Source organism: Prionailurus viverrinus, chromosome E3 (assembly GCF_022837055.1).
Source record: "Prionailurus viverrinus isolate Anna chromosome E3, UM_Priviv_1.0, whole genome shotgun sequence".
Taxonomy (NCBI): domain Eukaryota; kingdom Metazoa; phylum Chordata; class Mammalia; order Carnivora; family Felidae; genus Prionailurus; species Prionailurus viverrinus.
In genome coordinates, this window is record NC_062576.1 from 30223100 (window position 1) to 30246259 (window position 23160).

General features: G+C 44.6%; 1 protein-coding gene across 5 annotated transcripts in view; it reads right to left on the reverse strand.

Annotated features, from left to right (window-relative positions):
- MRTFB (myocardin related transcription factor B) overlaps positions 1-23160 on the reverse strand; it is a 190895-nt gene that overhangs the window by 150263 nt on the left and 17472 nt on the right. The window contains exon 1 of one of the 5 annotated variants that reach the window (XM_047838244.1): positions 12592-12663. The exons of the other annotated variants lie outside the window; for them this stretch is intronic. The gene's annotated coding sequence lies outside the window, so the exon portion shown is untranslated. Of the gene's footprint in view, positions 1-12591; positions 12664-23160 lie in introns of those variants that run through there. 5 annotated transcript variants of the gene reach the window in all.

The following is a 23160-nucleotide window of genomic DNA, read 5'->3' on the forward strand; positions in this document are numbered from 1 at the left end:
CACTCTCCTGCTTCCCTAGTACATGAAGTAACATAAAGAGTATCGCAATCCTTATCTGAATTTGGTAAAAACCTCATGCTAAACTTCATTTCTAGCTTGTCGTAACTTTCTAATTATACTTCAAACTTCCAAAAAAAGTTTATTCCTACCAGCTGTGCAGACACACAGAAATATTCTGATGAATAAATGATAATAGGGTTTTCAAATCTCCCTAACACAGGCTTATGGGCTAGCTCTAAAAGGAACGGAAGTTGAAATCAGTATGTATACGTCGCATTGTCTTCTCTGACATTTGGGGCTTAACAGGCTTTCCGTTTCTAGAGATCTGGCAGAACACAGCTATATGTATAAACTAAAGTTTTCTGAAAGAAAAGAACAAGCTCATTTTTAAAGAAAAGGCATTGTTCTTACACCACTTCTGACATCTAGGTACCCAAACTAATCTCAATGGATTACAAGAATCCAAAAGTTGTTTGTTTGTTTGTTTTTTTAAGTATTATCAGTAAAAGGTCTCTGGGTACCTTTTTATTCCTTGTAACATTGTTACCTCTTTAGTGTTTTCTTAAAGTAGGCAGAGAAGTTCAGGATTTTGAATTTAGTCCTTGAAAGTAATTATTTAGGGTTACAATATCTGTACTGGAAATGACTAACTACTGAAGGGGAAGGCAGCTCAGACTGCTGTGTTCCACAAGCCCTTTGTTTTTCAAGCAACGTTACTTTAATTATTTCCTATAAATACATCATTATCCTTAAGAAAAATATTTTTCAGATAAAGATTAAAAAAAATCTTTAATCATCACTTGGAACACAGAACTTGGATCATCACTTGGAAATGACCTCAGCATATTATAAACCTTCTGAAACAGATTTAGTGCATAAAACCCATTTGCCAAATAAAAGTAACTATTACACGGAATTTCATTAAACAAGTTATTTTTAAAAGACTTAAGAGTTTTTATCTTTTATTTGTGGCAACAGAATATTTTTAGAAAATTCTGGGATATGGTAAAAAAAAAAAAAAAAAAAAAAGTCAACCGGACAGAAGTGAGTTGTTAGCCAGGGAGGGCTTCTGCTCACCCTCAGCCATCCATGCTGCCACCGCCCCCTCTCTGAGGCCTCCTTTCCAAAAAGAAGCCTCTGGCTGACATGACCATTGTCTGCTGGGCCAAGCTTTCCATTAAACCATTAAGATTTCCTTGTGAATCCCAGAGAGACCTGGATCCGCAAGGATTTATCCCCAGTGGAATTCTGACCATGAGGCAGTGGGCAGTGATGGCCTTTCTGGACGCGCTGGGCAGAAGGGGGGCCGGTGCCGCCGTGACATGCCCCCTTGCCAAGATGGCTCAAGGAAGGTAAAGGCAGTTGCCCCCAGCCGACTTCTCTGAGACAGGCAACGGTGGGCAGACACGCTCAGGTCAGTGTAACGTTCCAAGTCGCTTTCTTCCCAGCGTATCGCACTATTAAAGGCTATGAACCTTAGTATGGTCTTTGAAGCTGCAGGCAAGTGGTCTGGGGCCGGCGGGGGGGGGGGGGGGGGGGGGTCTTGATTTGAAGTGCTAAGGCAAATCCAACAGGTACCACAGAACAAAACAAAGGACAAATTTCACAGTTTTGAACAACCCAGCCCTATGCACAACAGCAAAGTACTCAAAGAACATACAGGAAAAACTATAACAGGAGAAAGTACAGTGGTTACAAACAAATATTTATAGAGAAAAAATGAGAACAAACATTGCCCATCAGTAGGTTAAATAAATACTGGTACATGCATTTCACTGAAATGCTGGTATAAGTGAGGGAAAAAGACAGACCTTGGTATACTCAGAGGGGAAAAGTCCATGACACAGATTTAAGTAGGAAAACTTGGCTCTAGTGAACAGCAAGGATCGCGTATACAGACGACACATGGGAAGACCGGGCGAAGAGACTGGGGCAGGTACAGAGAGGAGCAGGGAGGCTGGCAGGCAAGAGAAGGCAAGGGCAGTCTGTGCGAGGCAGGCTAAAGAAAGAGGGAGGTGGTGAGAGGAAGAGAGACGGGGCAAGAGACAGAAGAGAAGAAACGGGAGGGCAGACACAGAGACCAACAGACACACAGGGACTTAATCACAATGGTTATTGCTCTGAGCGCCCGATGCAGGAGCCACGGGCCACAGATGTCTGCTTAGACTTAAATTAAATTAAATTAAATTAAATTAAATTAAAAATTCAGTTCTGCAATCATCCTAGTCACATTTCAAGGGCTCAACAACCACATGTGGTTAATGGCCACCACCCTGGCAGCACGGAACAGAGCGTCTCTGGCACCACACAGACATCTCCTGGGTAGTGCTGCTCTGTACCCTTTGGTATCGTGTAAACTTTTTATAGTGAGCGTGTTATACTTTTGGAGTCCGCAAGGAGAATAAAGACATTTCCAATCTGAAAAAGAAACACACAGGGTTTTGGTCCCGCTGTCCCATTCTGCATCTCTCTAATAGTTCTTTTTCAAACAGCACAGAAGGAAGTTCAAAAGGGAGTTCATAAGGGCTTACTCATCTAGATGCTGCCAATTTCACGAGGTTCGTTGATTGTTACTAAGTCGGTTAACTACCTAACAAGAGTTCAGATGCCACCAAAATAAGGAAGACAACATATATTTAGAACGTCATGACATCGCTCTTATTCTCTAAAATCTAAAAAAAAAAAAGAAAGGTCATGTTACTCATTCTTAGTAAAGCAAGCACAGTTGAGAGAAACCTCTTACAGTTTAGACCAACATTTTAAATTGAAGCTTTTCTTCAAAAGAATAATAGCATTTAAAAATAGTATTCATTTTTTTCTGATTCAATTCAGTACAAAGTAGAGAAGAAAAAATAAAGCCAAAAGTTAACAAAGAAAAAGTGCCACATTAACTGTAAAAGAAAATGGCAATGCTAAGAACCAGTTTTCAAATGAAAGCTGTAACACCAAAACAACAGTTTCTAAAGACTTTCTCATGCAATAGAAGTTTGGATCATCTGGTGGGGTTTTAAGAAAATAACACTTTCCTAAAGAAAAGTTAAAGTCCAGAAAAACATAAGGCACATACACATTTATGGGAAATGCACAAATAACATTTTGAGACCCTCTGTCCCCTCCAAAAAAAACCACCGACTGCTGCTGAAAGATTACAGTCCCAGTCCCTCCTGCTGTCCCCAGCAGCATCCACTCACCCACTGGGTCCAAGGGCAGATCTAATCTGGGCCCTCAAAGTTCTCCTGAAAACCCTGCACAGTATCACATCCACCTTCCTTCCTAGGTAGCTACCTGCTAGTCTCCTGCCAGACCCTAAGTTCCAATCACAACCATGTGTCCAAGGTTCCCACCATGGGGCTTTGCATAATACAAAAATATACAAAGTCCCAGTAATTAAGATGGTATAAAATGACACAAGAATATATTGTAGAACAGTGGAGCAGAACTCTTGCACAATGAGCAATCCGAATACAAGACAAAGTGGCAATACATATCAGTGGAGAAAAAGATGGGACTATGCAATCAGAGATGCTGGTTCGTGCCACTGGTTTATTCGCATGGAAAATTATTCCCTATCTCATACCACACACACAAATAAATTCCATGTGGATTAGACTCATGCTAAAGAGCAGAACAAACTTTTACAAGAAAATATGGTAGGATCTCTTTATGACCCCAAAGTACTCAGAGTACGGTGGGATTTATTAAACATGATGCAAAAAGCCAACCATAAATGAACAGACTAATAAATGTGACTTGATTAAAATGTAAACTTGCACACAACAAAGCACATCATAAAAGATAAGCCACTGGGAGAACATACTTGAAATGCAAAATATCAACAAAAGATAAGTAGCCAGAATATATAAAGAACTAAAGATACTTAAGTGGGGGAAGCAATCCAATAGGAAAACACACAGAAGAGAAACAACTCGCTGAAGAGGAAACTGAAATAGCCCAATAAACATAGAGAAAAGATGCTCACACTAGAAAACAAAAAAATGTACTACAAATTAGCAAAAAAAAAAAAAAAAAAAAAAACCCGGAAATTTGACAATACCAAGGCTTGGCAAGGATATGGAACACGAGGAACTCTCAGACATTGCTATCAGGAGCTGTACTTGGTACACCTGCTCTGGAGAATGATCTGGCCACATCTCGTGAAGTCAAGGATGCACATGCCCTATGGACCAGCAATTCTACTTCTAGGAAACTCTAAAGAAGATGTTAAACATGCACAAGAAGACAGTACCACATGCTCATAGCAACACTGTTTAATAGCAAAGCATGGAAATAACCAAAACTCCCACTGACAGCAAATGAACAAACTATCATAATCCTAGAATACCAGAAGCAAAAATGGTTAACAGTAGCGAATGACAGGAATTATTGCTACACACATCTGTACAGATATATCTCACACACAACAGTTAAATGAACAAGTTGCAGAAATATACACAGACTATGATACCATACTGCACAAAGTTCAAGATGCACAGAGTAAATACACTGTTTATAAATATACACGCATGTATCGAAACCCATGTAAGGGAGTAACACACTCTCACTTCAGGATGATGGTTCTTCTGCAAAAGGAAGAGGGGGGGGGGGAAGCATCTTGCAGGGCTACAGAGGGGGCGTCAACTATTTGCAAGACATTTTGTATCACTTTAACGTAAAGCAAAGGTAGCAAAATGTTAAGATTCCACTTAAGCTAAGCAGAGATTATATTATTCTCCATATTTTTCTAAATTCATATATTTCAAAGCTTCAAGGAACCTGAATTTTAAAGAAAAGGCAGCAGAGGCTGACATCTACAAAGTGGCTGTCTCCTAACATCAAGCCTGTGGTTATGGACAGCTTTTCTTTTTTCTTGCCTTCTATATATACATATATTTTTTTTTCCCCAGAAAGTCAACCCAGATACTTCTAGTCCAATTTCTTCTCCTATCTTACTCCCAAAACCAACACTGTATTTTCTTGCTCTTTTGGGTTCTTGGAGGGCCTACTAGATGCATTCTCACTTGTCTATAAATTATGCATTAAATGCCTACAATGTGCCAGTTCCTGTGCCAGGAGCTGGAGAAACATACACTGTCTCTTCCTCCACAGAGGTTAGCCTCAAGGAACAGGAACGTTAAATAAACATGGAAAAAACTATACAGTTAAAATTGTGGGAACATTATGAGGGAAAAGAACAGGTGCTCTGGGCCCATATAATAGAATGGCCCAGTTTAACCTAGGTTGCATAGGAGGCATCCGCAAATGCCAGGAAGGAAAGGATGGAGGGGCGTTCCGGACAGAGACAGAAACCAGCCGAGTGTCGTTCTCACTAGGCTGGCGCAACTCAAGGGCAAGGATTGCTTCTGATTCTTATCTGTGTCCATGACTTCGTTGGTGCTTGAACAAATGCTCTCTGGCTGATTCTAAGGCAGCCTCTGAGCAATCAGGAGATTCTGTGGCTGTAGCTCGAAGGCAGGAAAGCAGCCCCTTGGGGATGGCCCAGGAGGTGAAAGGAGTAACAGAGAAACCGGCGGGACAGAGTCTGAACTCACTGTGTATAAACTCACACACATCATGCTCCACATCGTGACAGAGCTGAGCCTTTTTCTTCATGTGTCCATCGTTTATCCACCTCCTTCCTTGTACGGTACCCTCCCCCCTACCCTATTCATCAATTCAATACTTTTAAGGGGATCTATGTGTGCCAAGCTAGGGGCATTAAGACCCACATAAGCATAGCCTCTGCCACCAAGAGTTTTCCTTCTAGACCAGTGGAGCACAACCAAGGGTGACTGTGTCACCCAGGGAACAATGTCTGGAGACATGTTTGGTTGTCACAATGCAGCAGGACAGGAGGTGTGCTACTGCCATCTAGCATGTAGGGTCCAGGGATGCGGCTAAGCATTCTATGATGACTCTTGCAGCGACAGTCTCCCACAGCCAAATGTCAGCAATGCCAAGGCAGGAAAACCTGGGGGAGATGTTTAGAACCGTGTGGAAGTTGACTGCTAAAGCAGGGCAAATGTCAGGGGTCAAAAGCCAGAAGCCAAGGAAGTCAAATGTCAGAGGCGTAGGAGAGTGGTAAACACCAGGTCATTGGATAAGCAAAGAAACAACGTCAAGAGTGCTGAGGTTGAGGAACTTGCTCTGGACAATGAGCAACGTAATCACACCACAATGCCAGAAGAGGATAAAATGCCGTCCAAATACAAGGTGCAGCATCTAATCTAGAATCAGGGGTGCAAAGGTGCCCTCGGAAGTGACATCTAATTCAAAACCTGAAAACCAGATGAGTTCGAAAGGGATGTGGAGACGAAGGCAGGGTAAAGGGGCCATTCCAGACAGAAGGCACAGCCGGCGGCCAAGTGGGACTATGGAACGGAGGAACACATCTGTAGGGCGGAAAGTGGGAAGGGCTCCGGGGCTGGAGAGGCGGCCAGCCCGATCATAACGGGCTTGTGTGATGGCTTAAGAAACACAGACGTTATCTTTAAGGCAGTAAGAAGCCACCGAAAGAATTTACACAGAGGAGTGACACGAACAAGCTTGTTTTAGGACAAAGGTCTGCTAAGAAACTGAGTGGGAGGGAGCTCCTGACATCCAGACGACGGTCGTGGCCTGACCTAACGCTGCCCCTTGGAACGGAGGGGAGCCATTCAAGAGACGCTCAGGTATTAAGCACCACTCCGGTTCTCTGCCGAGTAATTCCAAGCCCCCCAGACTCCAAAACCTTAAAGTTTTTACATAATTCATCTGTGGCCCAGCCTAACCAGAATTATGTGGCAGCAAACCCAGAACCTGAACTTACTTGAGGCTATTAATAGCACACTTATCCTATTTAATGTGAATATTTCAAGACAGAAGGACAAATGCTTGATTATAGGGTGACGTCCCAGACCTCACTGGGTAGCATATTAACTTTTTAAGATTCAAAGAAGTCCGTATTCCAAAATGCAGCTGGGCCCCAGGGTTTACGATCAGGGATCGTGGACTTACACAAGGTGCTAAGTAAACCGTTGTCAAACTCCAGTGAACTGGGCAAAGCAGTTTTCTGGATGATTATTTGTGCAGAATATTTTTCTAAGTCACTATCCGTACTATCAACAGCATGACACTTCCAGATACCACATATATACATACCACATGATTTATTTTATGTAACTTTCCCTTAAAAACCTAGAACCTTGGCATGCGATCCTAACAGACACAGCAGCAGGATATGGGGAAAGAACTAAAATTATTTCACCAAAATTTATCTGTTGACTTCGTCATTCTCCATCCTCCCCAGGACCGCCACACAGAAGGCAGAGTAGGTACACTCAGTCACAGTGAACGAGACCTTCACCTTAGTAGAATAATTCCAAGTAAAGCCAGTTAGGAGTTGCAAGAGCCTGAGGTCACCTCCCCATCACCGCCAGCACAGCCACAAACACATCAGTGACCGGACACTTTCTCAGCAGAGGAGACCTGGCCCCTTTGTACTTGTGCCAGGTGGTCACTGGGCACAGCGGCAGTGGCGAGGAGGGTGGGCCTGGGTCCCGCTCTCATTCGTTCCCTCCTTCCCTCCACACATATCTGTGTATTCTAGGTGCTCAGCATCTAACACTTCGTGAGACAGACGTGGTCCCTCAGAGGTTATGAATTTTACCAGAGCACAAGGAGATGACACATGTAATTACAACCAGGTGTAAGAAGTTAGGATGGGAAAGCATAATGATGACAATATGCAGCAGAGGGACCCAACGAAGTCGGAAGGGAAGACTCTAGAAAGACCTCTTTGAGAAAGTGATACTGAAACGGAGACCTAATGTATAGTTAGAAATTTTGATCTGAAGGTACTAGAAAGAGAGGAAGAAGTTGAACTGAAGTAAACCAGACAACAGGAGAAAACAGTGGTTGAAAACTAAGGGTGGGAGGGGAAAGGCCCTCGGGAGAAGGCCCGAGCCAGCAGAAACACAGAGGAACACAGCCTCCAGTGCGGGCTGGACACGAGATATCGTCTATTCATCCTCCTGAAAATGGGACGACGCTTGCTCATGTTCTGAAGGTACTTTGCACTTAAAAAAAACACGAAACAAATGTGGGAAGTGTTTTTAAAATACTCAAACACTTATTTTATGCTTATGTGAGTGAGGGGAAGACGACCCTTCGAATGTAATAAAGTACACCTAAAATGCACTTCAAGTGGACAAAATAAATAGTTGTGTACTGAAACACTGAGAACACTGAGAGTGAGTCTGAATGGTAAATTAGGTCAGCAGTATGCTGCCAACCTTGTAAAGCACTATGGTCTCTGGCAGGGTATAAGAAAATCCTGAATTTACCAGAAACATAACTGAGATATTCGGATGTCAATGGAGACGACTTGGGCACATTAAAGTTTCCAACCACAAATATACCCGTGTAAATCATACTCTGTATTTTGAACCTATAACAGCCAGAAAAGCAAACGCTAGTGTTCTACCCCAACGACCCCAAGGAACCAGCCATTCACAGCCACCATGTTTATTCAGAGGCCCTTGTCATCCCACGCCAGAGTAGCAGACTTTTAAAAACTAGTGTTAGTTGGGCGCGTGGGTGGCTCAGTCGGTTAAACATCCGACTTCAGCTCAGGTCATGACCGCACGGTTTGTGAGTTCAAGCTCCAGGTCAGACTCTGTGCTGACAGCTCGGAGCCTGGAGCCTGCTTCGGATTCTGTGTCTCCCTCTTTCTCTCCCCCTCCCCCACTCACACTCTGTCTCTCAAAAATGAATAAAAGTTAAAAAAAAAAAATTTTTAAAGAACTAGCGTTAGCCATTTTAGTTCTATCTGTGTAATACTTTTTATCCTGTAATTCAAGAGACCTTCTAAACCAAAAGAGCTCTCAGCTAACTCAGTACACCCAGGAGAATCTGGGGGAAATGAAGCCTGCTGCACGGGGAGGCAACGCCTCACAACCTCACAGGTGTTACTTAGTTTCTCTGTGAATAGGCTTTTCTTTCTTTCTGTCTTGTGTTAACTCCTCTCCTCCTCAGCCTCTGCTAGAGTCCGTACTGACCACGCAGCCCCTCCTGAAGGCCTCAGTGACTGGGCCTCGTGTGTACTCTCCTCTCTGCATGAGCCCTTGCTGTCGGCTGGAGAAGTTGGACTTCCCTCTCGCTTTCCAGGGTCCCAGAAATTCAGCTTCCTCGACAACGGGAACCTTCCCACCCTCTCCAACCCCCCACGAAACAATCCCATGCCAGACGCACCCTAGAAGCCGAACTCTGCGACGACACTGTCTCCTCGTTCTTGATGTCCCTTGTACCTCTTTGTTCAGCCCACCTGCACTCCCTCCCTCTCTCCCTCCATCAATTCTACCTTCAACTAATATTCACCAAATACTTGCCTTTTGCCAAGTTCTGTTCTGGGTATGGGGGGAACACAGCACTTAAAAATTAAGACATAATAACTCACAAATACACGAATAAGGAAATAAAATGTATACCGTCAAAGAGTGATAAGTACTGTAGAGACAAACAGAAAGGCAGAGAATGGGGATGTTAGTACTTGGCAAGAGAAGCCCCATTTCAGAGAGGGTGGCCAGAAAATCCCCGGGAGGAAGACACCTGAATAACCCTAACCCTGAAGGAGGTGAGGGATCAAGCTGTAAAGAATACTTGTGGGGGCGCCTGGGTGGATCAGTTAGTTATGTGTCTCTTTTTTTTTTTTTTAATTTTTTTGATGTTTATTTTTGAGAGACACACACATTGTGTGAGCGGGGGAGGGGCAGAGAGCCAGGGAGACACAGAATCGGAAGCAGGCTCCAGGCTCTGAGCTGCCAGCACAGGCCCCGACGCGAGGCTCCAACTCGCAAACTGGGAGATCGTGACCTCAGCCAAAGTCGGATGCTTCACCGCACAGGCGCCCCCATGAGTCTGACTCTTTTTTTAGGCTCAGGCCATGATCTCACAGTTCGTGCCTGTTTGGGATTCTCTCTCTCCCTCTCTTTCTGCCACTCCCCTGTGCTTGCTCTCTCTCAAAATAAATAAACTAATTTAAAAAACAAAGAGTACCCGGAGTACGATGGGGACAGAAACAGTCAGACTTCTGCTACAGACTGACCCCTCTGGCTGCTGCGTGAAGCACAGGCTGCAGTGGAGAGAGAAACCCTGGCTCGCTCTCACCTTGCTTCCCCTGAAGCCCCATCAGGGTACTTCTCCGCCCCACAGCCCTCGAGCTACCGGACTTGGAGAGGGGGTAGGTATCTTCCCTGCTATCCACCATCACTCCCCCACCTCCCCGGAGGCCCCTGGCTTCGAATGTCCTGTCATCAGACCGCCCCCACTCCTGTGGCTGCTATCCAACACCCCTCACCCCCATGACCACCTGCCAAACCAAGAATACTCCTCGGTCATCACTTTCATGCACCTACCCTCCGACCACCACCTCCTAGATTTCCAGCTCACTTTCGTCCATAACCTGGATCCGACAATCCATTCACCCTCCCGGGGCGTCCACGCCACTGATCCCACCACCCTTTTACTGTCCGTCATTCCTTGATATGGTCACTTCCCTCTTCCACTTAACAGCCAGTCCCTTCAACTGCACTGCTGCTTTGTGCCTGCTTGGCAGACGGTCGATGACGATTATATGAAATCCCACTCTGCCCCTGCCCAGGGAACAGCTGATGGCGTGGAAGGAAGTCCAAAGACTTCAAGAGCAGAGGACAGCTCTTGAGTAGGTGAGAGGGGCTGGTATCCAGCACAGAAGGGGCACCGCAGACGGGGCCTGCGGGGGGTGGGGGAGGGAAAGCTGAGCGCAGGGCACAGGTTCTGCTGGGCGGCAGCGTTTGGCAGAAGCTGCCTTCCGGTTGCTTCCACGTTCCCAGTGGGCGGGAGCCAGGCCATGCAGTGAGAGTGAGGGAACGACAGTGGAGGGAGGATGGAGGAAAGGAGAGAGCAGCAGAGCAGGCCAGCGAATGACCGTGCACGGCCCGTCTTGGGTCACCCAGCCCTCCTCTGCCCTCACTCCTCTCTGCCAGCCTGGAACCGGGCAGGGGCGGCGGAGGGGAGACGGCCGCTTCACCGATACCAGTATTTAACTCCGCTCCCCCATCCAGATCCCTAAGGCCAAGCACTGCTGGACACAGTCCGAAAACAGAGAGGATTCTGTCCCCGACGCCCGCAGGTTAGTTCATTTCAGGTGGACTCCCAACGCTCCTCAGTAAACCCTTTACTCACCGCTGCTTAATGCCAACGCCAGAGCCCGCAGCACGTGAGGATCCCTACTTTCTTTAGGTTTCCGGCAACACCCCTTCACCCTGAGCAGCTGAACGTGGCTTCGGTTTTATCGAGGGCAAAGGTCACTTGATGTGAGCGAGCTTCTTCACAACTTCCTTTCTCTAGGGTTCAAACCCCCTGCGTGTTTAACATCGACTGTCCTTTCCTCTTGGCTCACAAACGCTCTTCCCTTTGTTGTCCGGCTAACCCCACCTCTCTCGCTACTTCTTTCGGCCCCAACATACAGAGCTTTATTCAGTCATCCTACCCTTCCTGCCTCTTGAATTTGTTACATGTACAGGTTATGAAGAGAAAAAGGTATTCCAGATAAAAGAACCAAAATCAACAAATGACACGAGCAGGAAGGAATACGGAAGATGCGCGAAAACAGCTATAAACTGGTCTCACTACACAGCAGGGTGTGCTGGAGAGTGACAGAAAACAAAGGTAGATGGGGAGGGTGGGACAGGATCACAGTGCAGGCTGATCATTTCTGAACGGGGAAACACTCCTGATGGAAACAGTGTTTAAGGGAGGTGAGACTCCGCACAGGATGGGATGGGAAAGGAGGGACTCGCACTGAAAACAGGAACAGGATGAGGGGGTTGGGGGCAGGGAGGGTGGAAGGCAAGAGGGTGAGGCAATCATCCTGACAAGTATACGGAGAGTCTGGTCAAATGCAGAGGCGGTGAGAAGGAAGAAAAGACAAAAGGCATTTCCCTTTGGGGCGCCTGGGTGGTTCAGTCACTTAAGCGTCTGACTCTTGGTTTTGGCTCCGGTCATGATCTCACAGGTTCGTGGGTTTGAGCCCTTACATGGGGCTCTGCACTGACAACAACGAGTGGACTTGGGATTCGCTCTCTCTCTCTCTCTCAATAAATACATAAACTTAAAAAAAAAAACAAAAGGCTTTTCCCAGGAAGAAGTGGACAGCACCTGGTGACTGACAGCACACCGTGGACACACGGCAGCCCGAGTCCCATGAGAGAGGGGTACTAGCGCTTGGGGATGGAAGGAACGGTGCTCCACTGGTGACCTCGTTAAGGTCACTGCACTCAGAGGCCGAACGGGGCCAGGGCCTCTGAGACCATGTGATTCAGCCCCCTCACTTTACACATGAGGAAGCAGAGCCTAAAAAAGCGCAATGATTTGTCCAAAGCCTCCAAGCAAGTTGCCAAGGGCTGGAACTGGAGCCCTGACCCCTGCCTCCGTCTACTCCACCTTGCTGCCTCCCCTAGAAACAATGCTGCGCTTCCCATTTGCCCACTGAAACCCCTGGGGGCCCCACCACTGCTGATGCAATTCGCCCGATGGAAGCAGCCGCCTGTGGCCGACCGTGGCCTCCGCACTTACCTGATCCAGGACAGTCAGCTCCTGACCATCAGGCGGACAGCTGCTGGGCTGACTCTACCCCAGGACGTTCCTGAAGATGAGCCTGCCTTGCCCTTGCATGGCTTGCCCAGCTCAGACTGTGTCACGTCTTTGGACAGTTTTGCAGTTTCTACCAAGTACCAAGGTGAGACAGTAAACACGACATAACCCTACTCCAGGGATCATTAACGTGATTTGGAAACTAAAGGGCAAACTATTGACCCTTATTGTTTCCTTCTTCCCCTCCTGTTCCTACTCGGTGACAGAAGTTCGGATACCGTTCGCCCCTTCTGTGTCGGCAATCTTAAACCGTGCGTATGCTTTCCTGGCAAAGACTGCAGTGGTGCTTGGTATTCTTCACAGTGTCAGCTCACAGACCTCCGCTGATAACAAAAAGTCATCCATAATATTACTAGCAAGGCTTCTACATTTTCTTTTTCCCAGGCGATGCTGATTAGTAAGACAGAAGTTTCTAGGTAATTTCCCAGTGAACTTTGAGCCTCAACAGAGGTTAACATGAGTATAGCTTCCAGTGTCTTATGGAAAACAAGCACAATTATTTACACTAAATAAATACGGACAACTTACTTGTCTCATTTCTTCTGTCAGTGTCAAAAAAAAAGACTTCAACAAGCTAACACAGACTTCAGCAAGCCATCCATATTGAAAGAGATATTTAGAACGGACTATCCTGAACTACTTGAACTTATTAACAGCTACCTGAATGAAGTCAGTAGATAATCTGGAATAATTTTATCACAGAGGAATTTAGTATTATTTTTTTTTTCTCTTCTTGCTATTTCAAAGAGCTGCAATGACAAAAAAATTTTTTTGAAGAAAAAATTATAAAATCTGCCAAATCCTTCCTTGGAAAATACTGACAATTCTGTGTTTTCAAAGAACAGTTTTCAAAGACCAGCCCCCACAGAAACGACAGTAATGCGATTAAAAGGTACACAATTTAGGTACTGAACTTGACCCCTCAGTTTGTTTTCTTCCACCTTTATTTCCTCATACTATCCACTCTGAAATTTATTATTTTTTACCACATGCTGTGAGCACCTCAAAAGCTTATACTGAACCTCTGTTTGCTTAGCAGCCTCAAGATTCTCCTTTGTGACTAAGTGTTCAGTTTATTTTCACACACGTAAACTAAGCCCTTGAACTTGGGGTGAGGAAAAGCATTGGGCTCAAAGTTTGGAAAGGAAGGAACTACACAACAGCTTCCTTTAGAACAGCCTGCATTTTCAGCTTCCTGTATGAAAATAATATTGTATTTTTATAGTAATTGCTAAGAAACAATGAAGAAATTATAATTAAGCCTTTAGATAGTTAAGCCTCAAATCCGTTAAAGAGCAAACAATTTCTTCCAGTAATTTAGATATTTAAATCAAGCAAAGAACAGGAAAAGAGATGAATAAATAGAAATGTGGTACAAATCTTAAAGTGGATTATGCAATTTTCGGATTACTATAAGGAGCTCACATTTTCTTTCACTGAATGACAGGCATTAAGACTTTCAGCTTTAAAAATCCCAAATATCAAGCTATTGCATTTAGTAGAGATGACGGGGGAAAGGTTTTCTTTGTCAGTGCAGGGGATGCGACCGTTGTTGTGAAACTGTTTTGATTCAAACACATAAACACACACACGCGTGCACGCACACACACACACACACACCACATTTATTATTAAACACAGCTTTTCAGACTCTAAGTGAAGCAGAGATAATTGAGTATTCTGTTTAAAAATAGAATTCGAATGCCCCCGGAACCTGGGATCCGAGGGGAGGGAGAAGGCGCCTCCTCGGGGCAGGCTCTCTCGGGCCTCTGTGCCACAGCACAGCCACAGGCCCGGCAGTCGGCTTCCACGGCCATCCCTCACACACGGGTTTCAACAGCTAACACGTGCACCGCCAGAAAGCAGCTTCTGCTGTTCGTCACTCTGGGTTCTCTGCGCGCATAATTCAGTATGTTACTACCATGCATTTAGAAGTTTCCTACCAAGGGTTGTTAAACGAACGGAAGCTCATAACGAAATCCAGCCTCTTGTTCTCCCCGTATTCTTGCCTGCATGCTGGCGCTTAGTCTTATTCACGCATTCGAGATTCAAGTGTGGGAGAGAACGTCATTCCCCCGGGCCACTCAGGAAAGAGCAACACAGATGTAGAAAGCTCTAGAACAATTTCCTGGATGTTATTTAACCTGCCCTGATCCCACAGCATCCAGCAGCCGACCTAGCAGCTGGTTCACAAATCCACGGCCCCGCGGAAGCATACGGCCCCTGTCTAGGAGACCAAAGCCAGGCGGACAGCAGCCCGACTCACAGGAAGCTCCAACACGGCCAGCGCCCCAGTCCACTGCTACGGCCCAAACTCCGCCAAGGAGAGGGGTGCCTGGAGGAGAAGCCGTGGTGGCCAATGTCTGGAACGGGCGCTCAGGGTTCCCTGTCCCTACCTGGCATCAGACAGCTGGAAAAGACGACGAAGGAAGGTGCGCCTTCACAGTTCCCAATAACCCTTACCGTGTCCTCTCCCTGGAGCACCCTGTGCCGTACTGCCCCCGACCCTTCTGCACCCTCCTGGCCGGTGACCGCCACCCCACGTGCTCCTTATTCACTGGTTCACTCTATCTTTTCACACGCCCACGAGGCTCTCAGGTCAGCGGGGTGAGGAAGGTCATCTGCTCGTCTCTGTGTTTATCCCTGGTTTCCAGCACAGTAATTGGCACAGGGCAGTCCTTCAGTATTTGTTACTGAACTTTTTGTTGGCGAGTTGTCAGAGACCGAAATGAAGTCTATTTTCTAGTACGTTCACCTCCTAGCCCTTCCCCCAACCATGCCTACCTCCTACTCTATGCCTGGTGCTTATTCCTCATATCTGATGAAAACTACTATTGGGGAAGGATATAATAAATCCCTTCAACGTGAAAGGAAAAAGACAGGTATGTGGCTGACCTCTCCTAGTGACCCTACAAAACGATGGCATGTCAATTACCTAGATGTGAATGGAAGAGACTCCCGGTGGCAGCCCGGAGGCATACCGCGGGCAACTGCTTCCCTCCTACACACAGCCAGACCACTGCATGAAGTTCTCAGGTTCGTTTTTTCCCTGCGTCTTCGGCACCGCTGGCTCTGTCTGCCATCTCTGTCCCTGGTGCCCTAGACCCACCTGAAAACACGACACAACTTAAAAAAAATTTTTTTTTCAATGTTTATTTATTTTTGGGACAGAGAGAGACAGAGCATGAATGGGGGAGGGGCAGAGAGAGAGGAAGACACAGAATCGGAAGCAGGCTCCAGGCTCCGAGCCATCAGCCCAGAGCCCGACGCGGGGCTCGAACTCCCGGACCGCGAGATCGTGACCTGGCTGAAGTCGGACGCTTAACCGACTGCGCCACCCAGGCGCCCCAACACGACACAACTTTAAATAACATACTGAACAACTGCATGGCAGCCATACAGTACCCTTCACTTCCTATCTGTCCCTTTACATTCTCGGCAAAGGCGGGAGCTGCCTGAGGGCAGGAGCCACGTGTACTTCTCTACACTGGGTCCTAGCCAATGCTGAGCACACAGTAGGCATGCGACAGGGCGTTACACACAAGATTTGCAATCCAGCAAGCATGGGAAATGTTTTACAACAGACTACCCTCACTGTTACAAAAGCATCCGAAATAACCAGAAATCTGGAATGAGCAATGATAATATTGATGCCGTTAAAAAAGCAACGCACGTTTCCTTACAAGCTTTACTAAATGTCAGACTCTGAGCTACGCCCTCCACAAGACAGTCTCTCATTTAATCCTCATGACGTTTGGAGATGTCCAACACCTCAGTTACACTGTGAAATGGGCAGTCGGCAGACTGACTGCAGAGAACATTCAAATGGCTCATGAATTCAAATATTTAGCATCCCCCAAATATTTCCTAAGAGTATGGCTAAGAAGATGTAAAGCGATTTAAAAGAACTGCTTTAAAATACCTTTTCATCTCTGAGCCCAAACCCATGCAGTTTCCTTTGTGGGCACACCACCTCTGTCCCACCTCCCTGTCTGTCAGACAAATCTCGCACACGCTGAAAGTCCGCTCAAGCATCGCCCAGCTCCTGCAGTGCTCCCACGGCACCTCGCACATGTCCACATTCTACCAGCGGTCCTGATCTGGTCCCTGTGTCTGATTACTTCCCCAGGAGAATCTGAGCTCCTGGCGGCAGAGAACCTTGTCTTTCCATCTGGGTACCCAGGTCTCTAGCACACCATCTACCGCACAACAAGTGCACGGTCACTGTTTGTCTTCGAAATAGTTGTAAGAGTAGCTTTACAATTTTTAGTTTCCAATGCCTATCTCTCACAGAAGATCTGTATCAAGATCAACATCATAACTTTCAACTCAATAATTTAAATCTGTCTCCATAGCAACTCGGCAAAGTGCTTCTTACAATACTGAGAAAGGCAGGCTCTAACTTCAGGTTCAACGCACTGAAATACTTCACAATCATTTGCTTTTGTTCTTAGCAGGAAGAGACAGAATGACAGCATTTAACTCTCGGTAACTTCTAAGAACACTCTAACTTCACCATTAACAATAAATCAAAACTTATTTTTTTCTAACATAACTAGACTGTCATCTCCATTAATAAAGAGACAGCATCTTATTACTTCCCAAATTGAAAGCATCTGTAAGAGAACAATACATCTAATGAGGGCCATAGCTGTATTTCAGACTCTGACAGACCAAAAGATATAAATTGTGACACTCTATTTTTAAAGTAAACATCACTTCTTTCTGACAGTTGACCTTTTATAAAAGATGTCATGGACAATTCTAGAAGAGATTAGAGGAGAGACTTCTACGGGCGAATGTAAAACATGGCCCAAGTTAGGCAAGGGGGTGGCATAAAACAACTCAAGACCTCTATCAGTTCAGTAATTTTAACTCAAAGGCAAGGTAAAATGAATTCGACTTTTCATCTTTCATTATAATGGCTGCGTGCTTTCTGAAAGTTTGCTGATTTCCAGGATATTAAATTTCAAGTTCTGTGCATTTGTTCACTTTTTTTCCCCCCTTAATACTTGGTTGGTTCCCTTCCTTCCTTCCAGCCACCCCCTCCACCCCTAAGTATTAGACCTCTAAAAACGACTGGCGGTACCCTGACGGCCCTAAGTTCTTATTAGGGTAACAAAGCAGAAATGTAAATATACCTCACGGACAGGCTAACTCTACTAACTATACACTCCTATTTCTTTACTACAGATGCCAAAGAAACATAGATGATGACCACACATCCTACCTGGAAAAGTTATCTAGGGAAGGGGAGTTATTAAACCCTAACGGAAAAGATCTCATCCGAAATTTAGTATCTTTCAAAGCTTACGTTGAAAAGCCCGTCCTTCTCAAATTTTACTCCCGGAAATAATGGTATATTAACAGAAACAATACTCATTTTTTGGTTTTGGTTTTTTATGACAAATAGGATGCTCCGCTTTATGGGTGAAAGCTCAACAATTTAGATAATGAAGGCCTCCGATAATGCGGAGACTCACTGATACGCTTAAAAGGCAAGATTCAGCTGCAGAAACACACGAACAGAAATTCACCGCGCTGTCCTGGTGAGTGCAGAATACACAGACATCAATCCACTGCATGAGCCTTATTTATCATTTTTACTCATGAGTGTTTCTGCTGCTTTTGAGCAGCATCCGATGAACATGAATTTCAGCAGTAACTTAGGAGACCAGGTCACCTGGCTTCCAGACGTCTCTATCAGAAACTCTAAAAAATGGTGAGAAGAATGAGCAAATAAACTTGGCCCACACATTCAAACAATTTATCCTTTTATAGGTCCCTCCCACCTGAATAAGTAATGTTCAGTCTTTTGGGCTGAACTATGGTTCAGGACCTCACACCTCAACATTCTCCTTGCTACATACCACGTCAGAGTTCACTTGTAATTTGTGCTTGTTTTTTTTTTTTTATTCTGGCTCAAGAGCACCCTTTGAAAAGAAATGGTCATCCATTCATCAGGTAGACTATATATGAATACGTAACATCATCAGGTAATTTTGTTATTTTTTTTTCCAGTAGCACATCGTAGTCTCTGTGCCTCAGCATCCAGAAACCAGGCAGAACTTAGCCCACAGGGAGGTTCAGTACCACATGACTGACTCAGCACAGCTTTAATTCTGTGTAGTACCCTACAGTACAGAAAGATGAAGCAGGGGCCAGTCGCCTCTTTAAAAGTGCTCCTTCAGTTCCAATAATTTCAATTTCAGCACCTAATTTGCTGTGGCTCTGCTAGACTGGCTTTGTGAAGGCATTAAAAGCGGACTGTGTTTGTAGCCAACTGGCCTGTGTACCTAATGTAAAAGGGTAGCTACATCACAGTGACATCCCATTCTGATTGCAGCGGTGAAAATGGGACTCCATGGAGGTATCCCAGGGATCCAAACAAGTCCGTGGACCTACTAAGCACAAGGTAATACCACAAAGGCTGCCAATAACACTAAGAAAACACCTCAGCTCATTCTTCTCGCTCAAATGTTCCCGGAGTGGAAAAAGAGAGAGGAAGACGAAGAGGGAAAGATTCAAAGAGAGAGATGAGAGAAGAGAAGGGGATATGAATACATTTATTAGATAAACAGTATATCCTTACTCTCTGAACATTATGCATCAAACTCAATGTTTCCTATATAACGCCATCTCCCTGAGCACTTTTTTTTTTTTTAACGTTTATTTATTTTTGAGAGAGAGCAAGCAGGGGAGGGGTAGAGAGAGAGGGAGACGCAGAACTCAAAGGAGGCTCCAGGCTTAGTGCCAGCACAGAGCCTGACACGAGGCTTGAACTCATGAACGGAGATTAATGAGGTGAGCTGAAGTCAGAGGCTTAACCCACTGAGCCACCCAGGTGCCCTTCCCTGAGCACCTTTTAAGTCAGGAGTTCTGCTGGGCGCTGGGAAACGGAGATGAGTAAGACCAATTCCCTGCCTTTAAGGTTTGTTAGGGAGACAGACAAGAAACCATACAGTCACAACATAGTGTGGTAAGGAACGTTAGATGAGAGCAAGGTGTTATGGGAAAAGGGAGGGGGTCTTTAACACAACTGGGCAGGAGGATTGGCAAAGAAGCTAAATCTTAAGAGAATAGATAGGGAAAGGATAGGAAGGTGGGGGAGGAGGGCAGGGGCATTCCAGCAAAGAGAGGGATATGCAAATGATCCCTCTACTCCAATACTTTTTATCACCCAATAATCTCCACCTCACTATCTTCCTTTAACCTGAAGAAAGCTAACGGCTCCACACAGAGGAAAATGGACATTCCGGAGTACGTATCACGAGAGGGAAAATTGCACACATGCATGCTGTGGGAATGTTTTATAAACACGAAAACTTGTAATGACAAGAAGCAACACTTGTTTTTGCACATATTGTTTGTTGGGCACCTTGTTACAAAGTTTGAGACCAAACAGAAGCGCTAACAGGTTTAAAAAAAATTTTTTTTTAGTGTTTATTTATTTTTGAGGGAGGGGGGAGGGAGGGAAGGAGAGGGAGGGAGGGAGAGAGAGAGCAGGCGCATGCGCGCGCGCGCGCGCGCGCACACACACACACACACACACACACACACACACACACACACACACGAGTGGGGGAGGGGCAGAGAGAGAGGGAGACACAGAATCCAAAGCAGGCTCCAGGCTCTGAGCGGTCAGCACAGAGCCCGACACAGGGCTTGAACCCACTAGCCATGGGATCATGACCCGAGCTGAAGTAGACACTTAACCCCTGAGCCACCAAGTTTTAACAGGTTTTAAAGCAATTATAAATGTATGAAAATCAGGTGCATTTGTTTAATTAGAAAAAAACATATATAGGGGCGCCGGGGTGGCTCAGTCGGTTAAGCGTCCGACTTAGGCTCAGGTCACGATCTCGCGGTCCATGAGTTCGAGCCCCGCGTCGGGCTCTGTGCTGACTGCTCAGAGCCTGGAGCCTGTTTCCGATTCTGTGTCTCCCTCTCTCTCTGACCCTCCCCCGTTCATGCTCTGTCTCTGTCTCAAAAATAAATAAACGTTAAAAAAAAAAAAGAAAAAAATATATATAACCTAAAAACAGATGAAGTGGATGATGAGGTTGGAGTCACTCTGGAAAACAAAAACTCTAAGTAGATTCTTATGTCCATGTGACTCTTAATTATTTCCTTGAGTCCTTGAGAAAGGAAAAACGGTTCCCTTGTCAAATAGTTTTAAACATTTACTAAGTACTAACTCATATATTTTCTCATTTAAACCACAACCAGAGGAAAAGTGTCTTCAGGCTACGGTCCCACTTACAGAGTATAAAGTAGGGAGGCAGGATTAGAATCCAGTTTTTCTGACTCAAAGTCTGGGCACCCTTACAAACCAGACACTTAATCCCGCTTAATCTCATCGCTGTTTTCTCCTCTAAAAAACTAATTTTGAGAAACAAACTGTTAAAGGAATAGCTTGCTCTTTCAACCATAAATTATTTTAAAATGCTCAGGTTCACAGTGCCCACCCTCTCCTTGTAAGAGAAACTAAAATAATGCACATAATAACTCTCTGCCCTCATGGCCATTTGAAAATAACTCCATTTCTTTCCCTTCTGTTTCTTCCCTATAGTTGACCACCAGCCATGCTACTGCTGCCCCAGCAAACAGCTATTACATATTTTTCAAGATCCTAAATACAGTACCTTGATTCAGATTCAACCTTATATGGACACTGAGAAGATATTATTACAATATGCTGGCTTCACTCCATTTATAAAATAATTATACAACTAAGCTTTTTGATGATAAAAACTCTTAAATTCTGTTTAAAGTTTTTTATTTTATTTAAAGTTATAATGTGTTAAAGAAGAGAGAAATACTCCTCAATGAGACTAAGTTTGCAGCGAAATATTGATATCTTTATAACAATGCCCCCACTTCCTGCCGCCAGATTTTCCTCCTATTCAACAGTAATCTTGTCAGCAACACCTGCCGCTACTGTTACAGCTCGTTACCATGACCACTGCCAACAGTCTTAATAGAAACAAAAAGCAGGTTTGTCAATTAAACCCAAGGGAACATTTGCTATACGCAGACTTCTCCTAGAATATTCTAACTCATTTTTCTGAACAAAGCAACCAAGGAGGAGGTCTGCAACCAACGCAAAATAAATTTTAGGAACTACTACTTTGGATATGATGTCATCAATTTTATTTTTTTTAATTTTTTTTAATGTTTATTTATTTTTGAGACAGAGAGAGGCAGAGAGCATGAACAAGGGAGGGTCAGAGAGAGATGGAGACACAGAATCTGAAGCAGGCTCCAGGCTATGAGCCGTCAGCACAGAGCCAGACGTGGGGCTCAAACTCACGGACCGTGATATCATGGCCTGAGCCGAAGTCGGACGCTTAACCGAATGAGCTACCCAGGCGCCCTGATGTCATAAATTTTATCTTAGACTTCAACAAAGTAAGATGACTAAGTCATCAAATTCTCCAAAAAGGCCCTCTTATCCCACTCTTTACAGGCTAAATCTCTTTGCACTCTTAACTTGCCTGTGTCACAGCATTTACGAACCCTGTAAGATAACAGATACAAGGCTCTGCATATTCACTGTTGACTCTCTTAACTTCTCAGAGCCTAGGTATCTTCACTGCCTTGGGGAGGGACGTTTAAAGGAAGACCTTAATGGAACCATACTGTATAACATTAGAAAAATTTAACAAAAGAAAAACTAATTAAAGTTACAAACACACACAGAGTAAGCAGAAGAAAGGAAATAATGAAGATCAGAGCAGAAAATCAATGAAATTTTCAAAAAAAGAAAAATGAAGGAAACCAAAAGTTGGTTCTTTGAGAGGGTGGAAAAAAAATTGAGAAACTTCCAGCTGAACAGCTCAGGAAAAAAGAGAAGATACACATCGCCAGTATTAGTTCGAGAGAGGTGACATCACCATACAGATCCCATAGACATGAAGACGATAATAAGGAACTATTATGAAAAACTTTATGGCAGTAAATTCAACAGTGCACGTGAAATGAAGTCTGTGAAAGATACAAAGTACCAAAACGCACTCAAAAAGACATAAATACCTGGAATAGCCACAGATCTATTTTAAAAAACTGATTTTGTACTTTAAAATCTTCCCTCAAAGAAAAGTCTGGATCTAGATGGCCATATTGGTGAATTCTAACAATTAAGGAAAAAACAGTACCAACTCTACACAAATTCTTTCTGAAAACTGAACAGGAGGAAATACTTCCCAACTTCTTTTATGAGACCAGCATCAACTTGGCACTAAAGCCAGACAAACACATTACAAGAAGCTATTACATCCCTCATGAACACACATGTAAAAATTCTAAACAAAATCTTAGCAAATCAAATTCAACAATACAAAAGAAGGATAATATATCATGACCAAGTGGGGTTTATCCCAAGAATGTAAGGCTGGTTTACTGTTCGAAATATACTCAACGTAATTTACCATATTAGCAAACTAATATATTAAAACCATGTGATCATCCCAATAAAGCCAGGAAAGTATC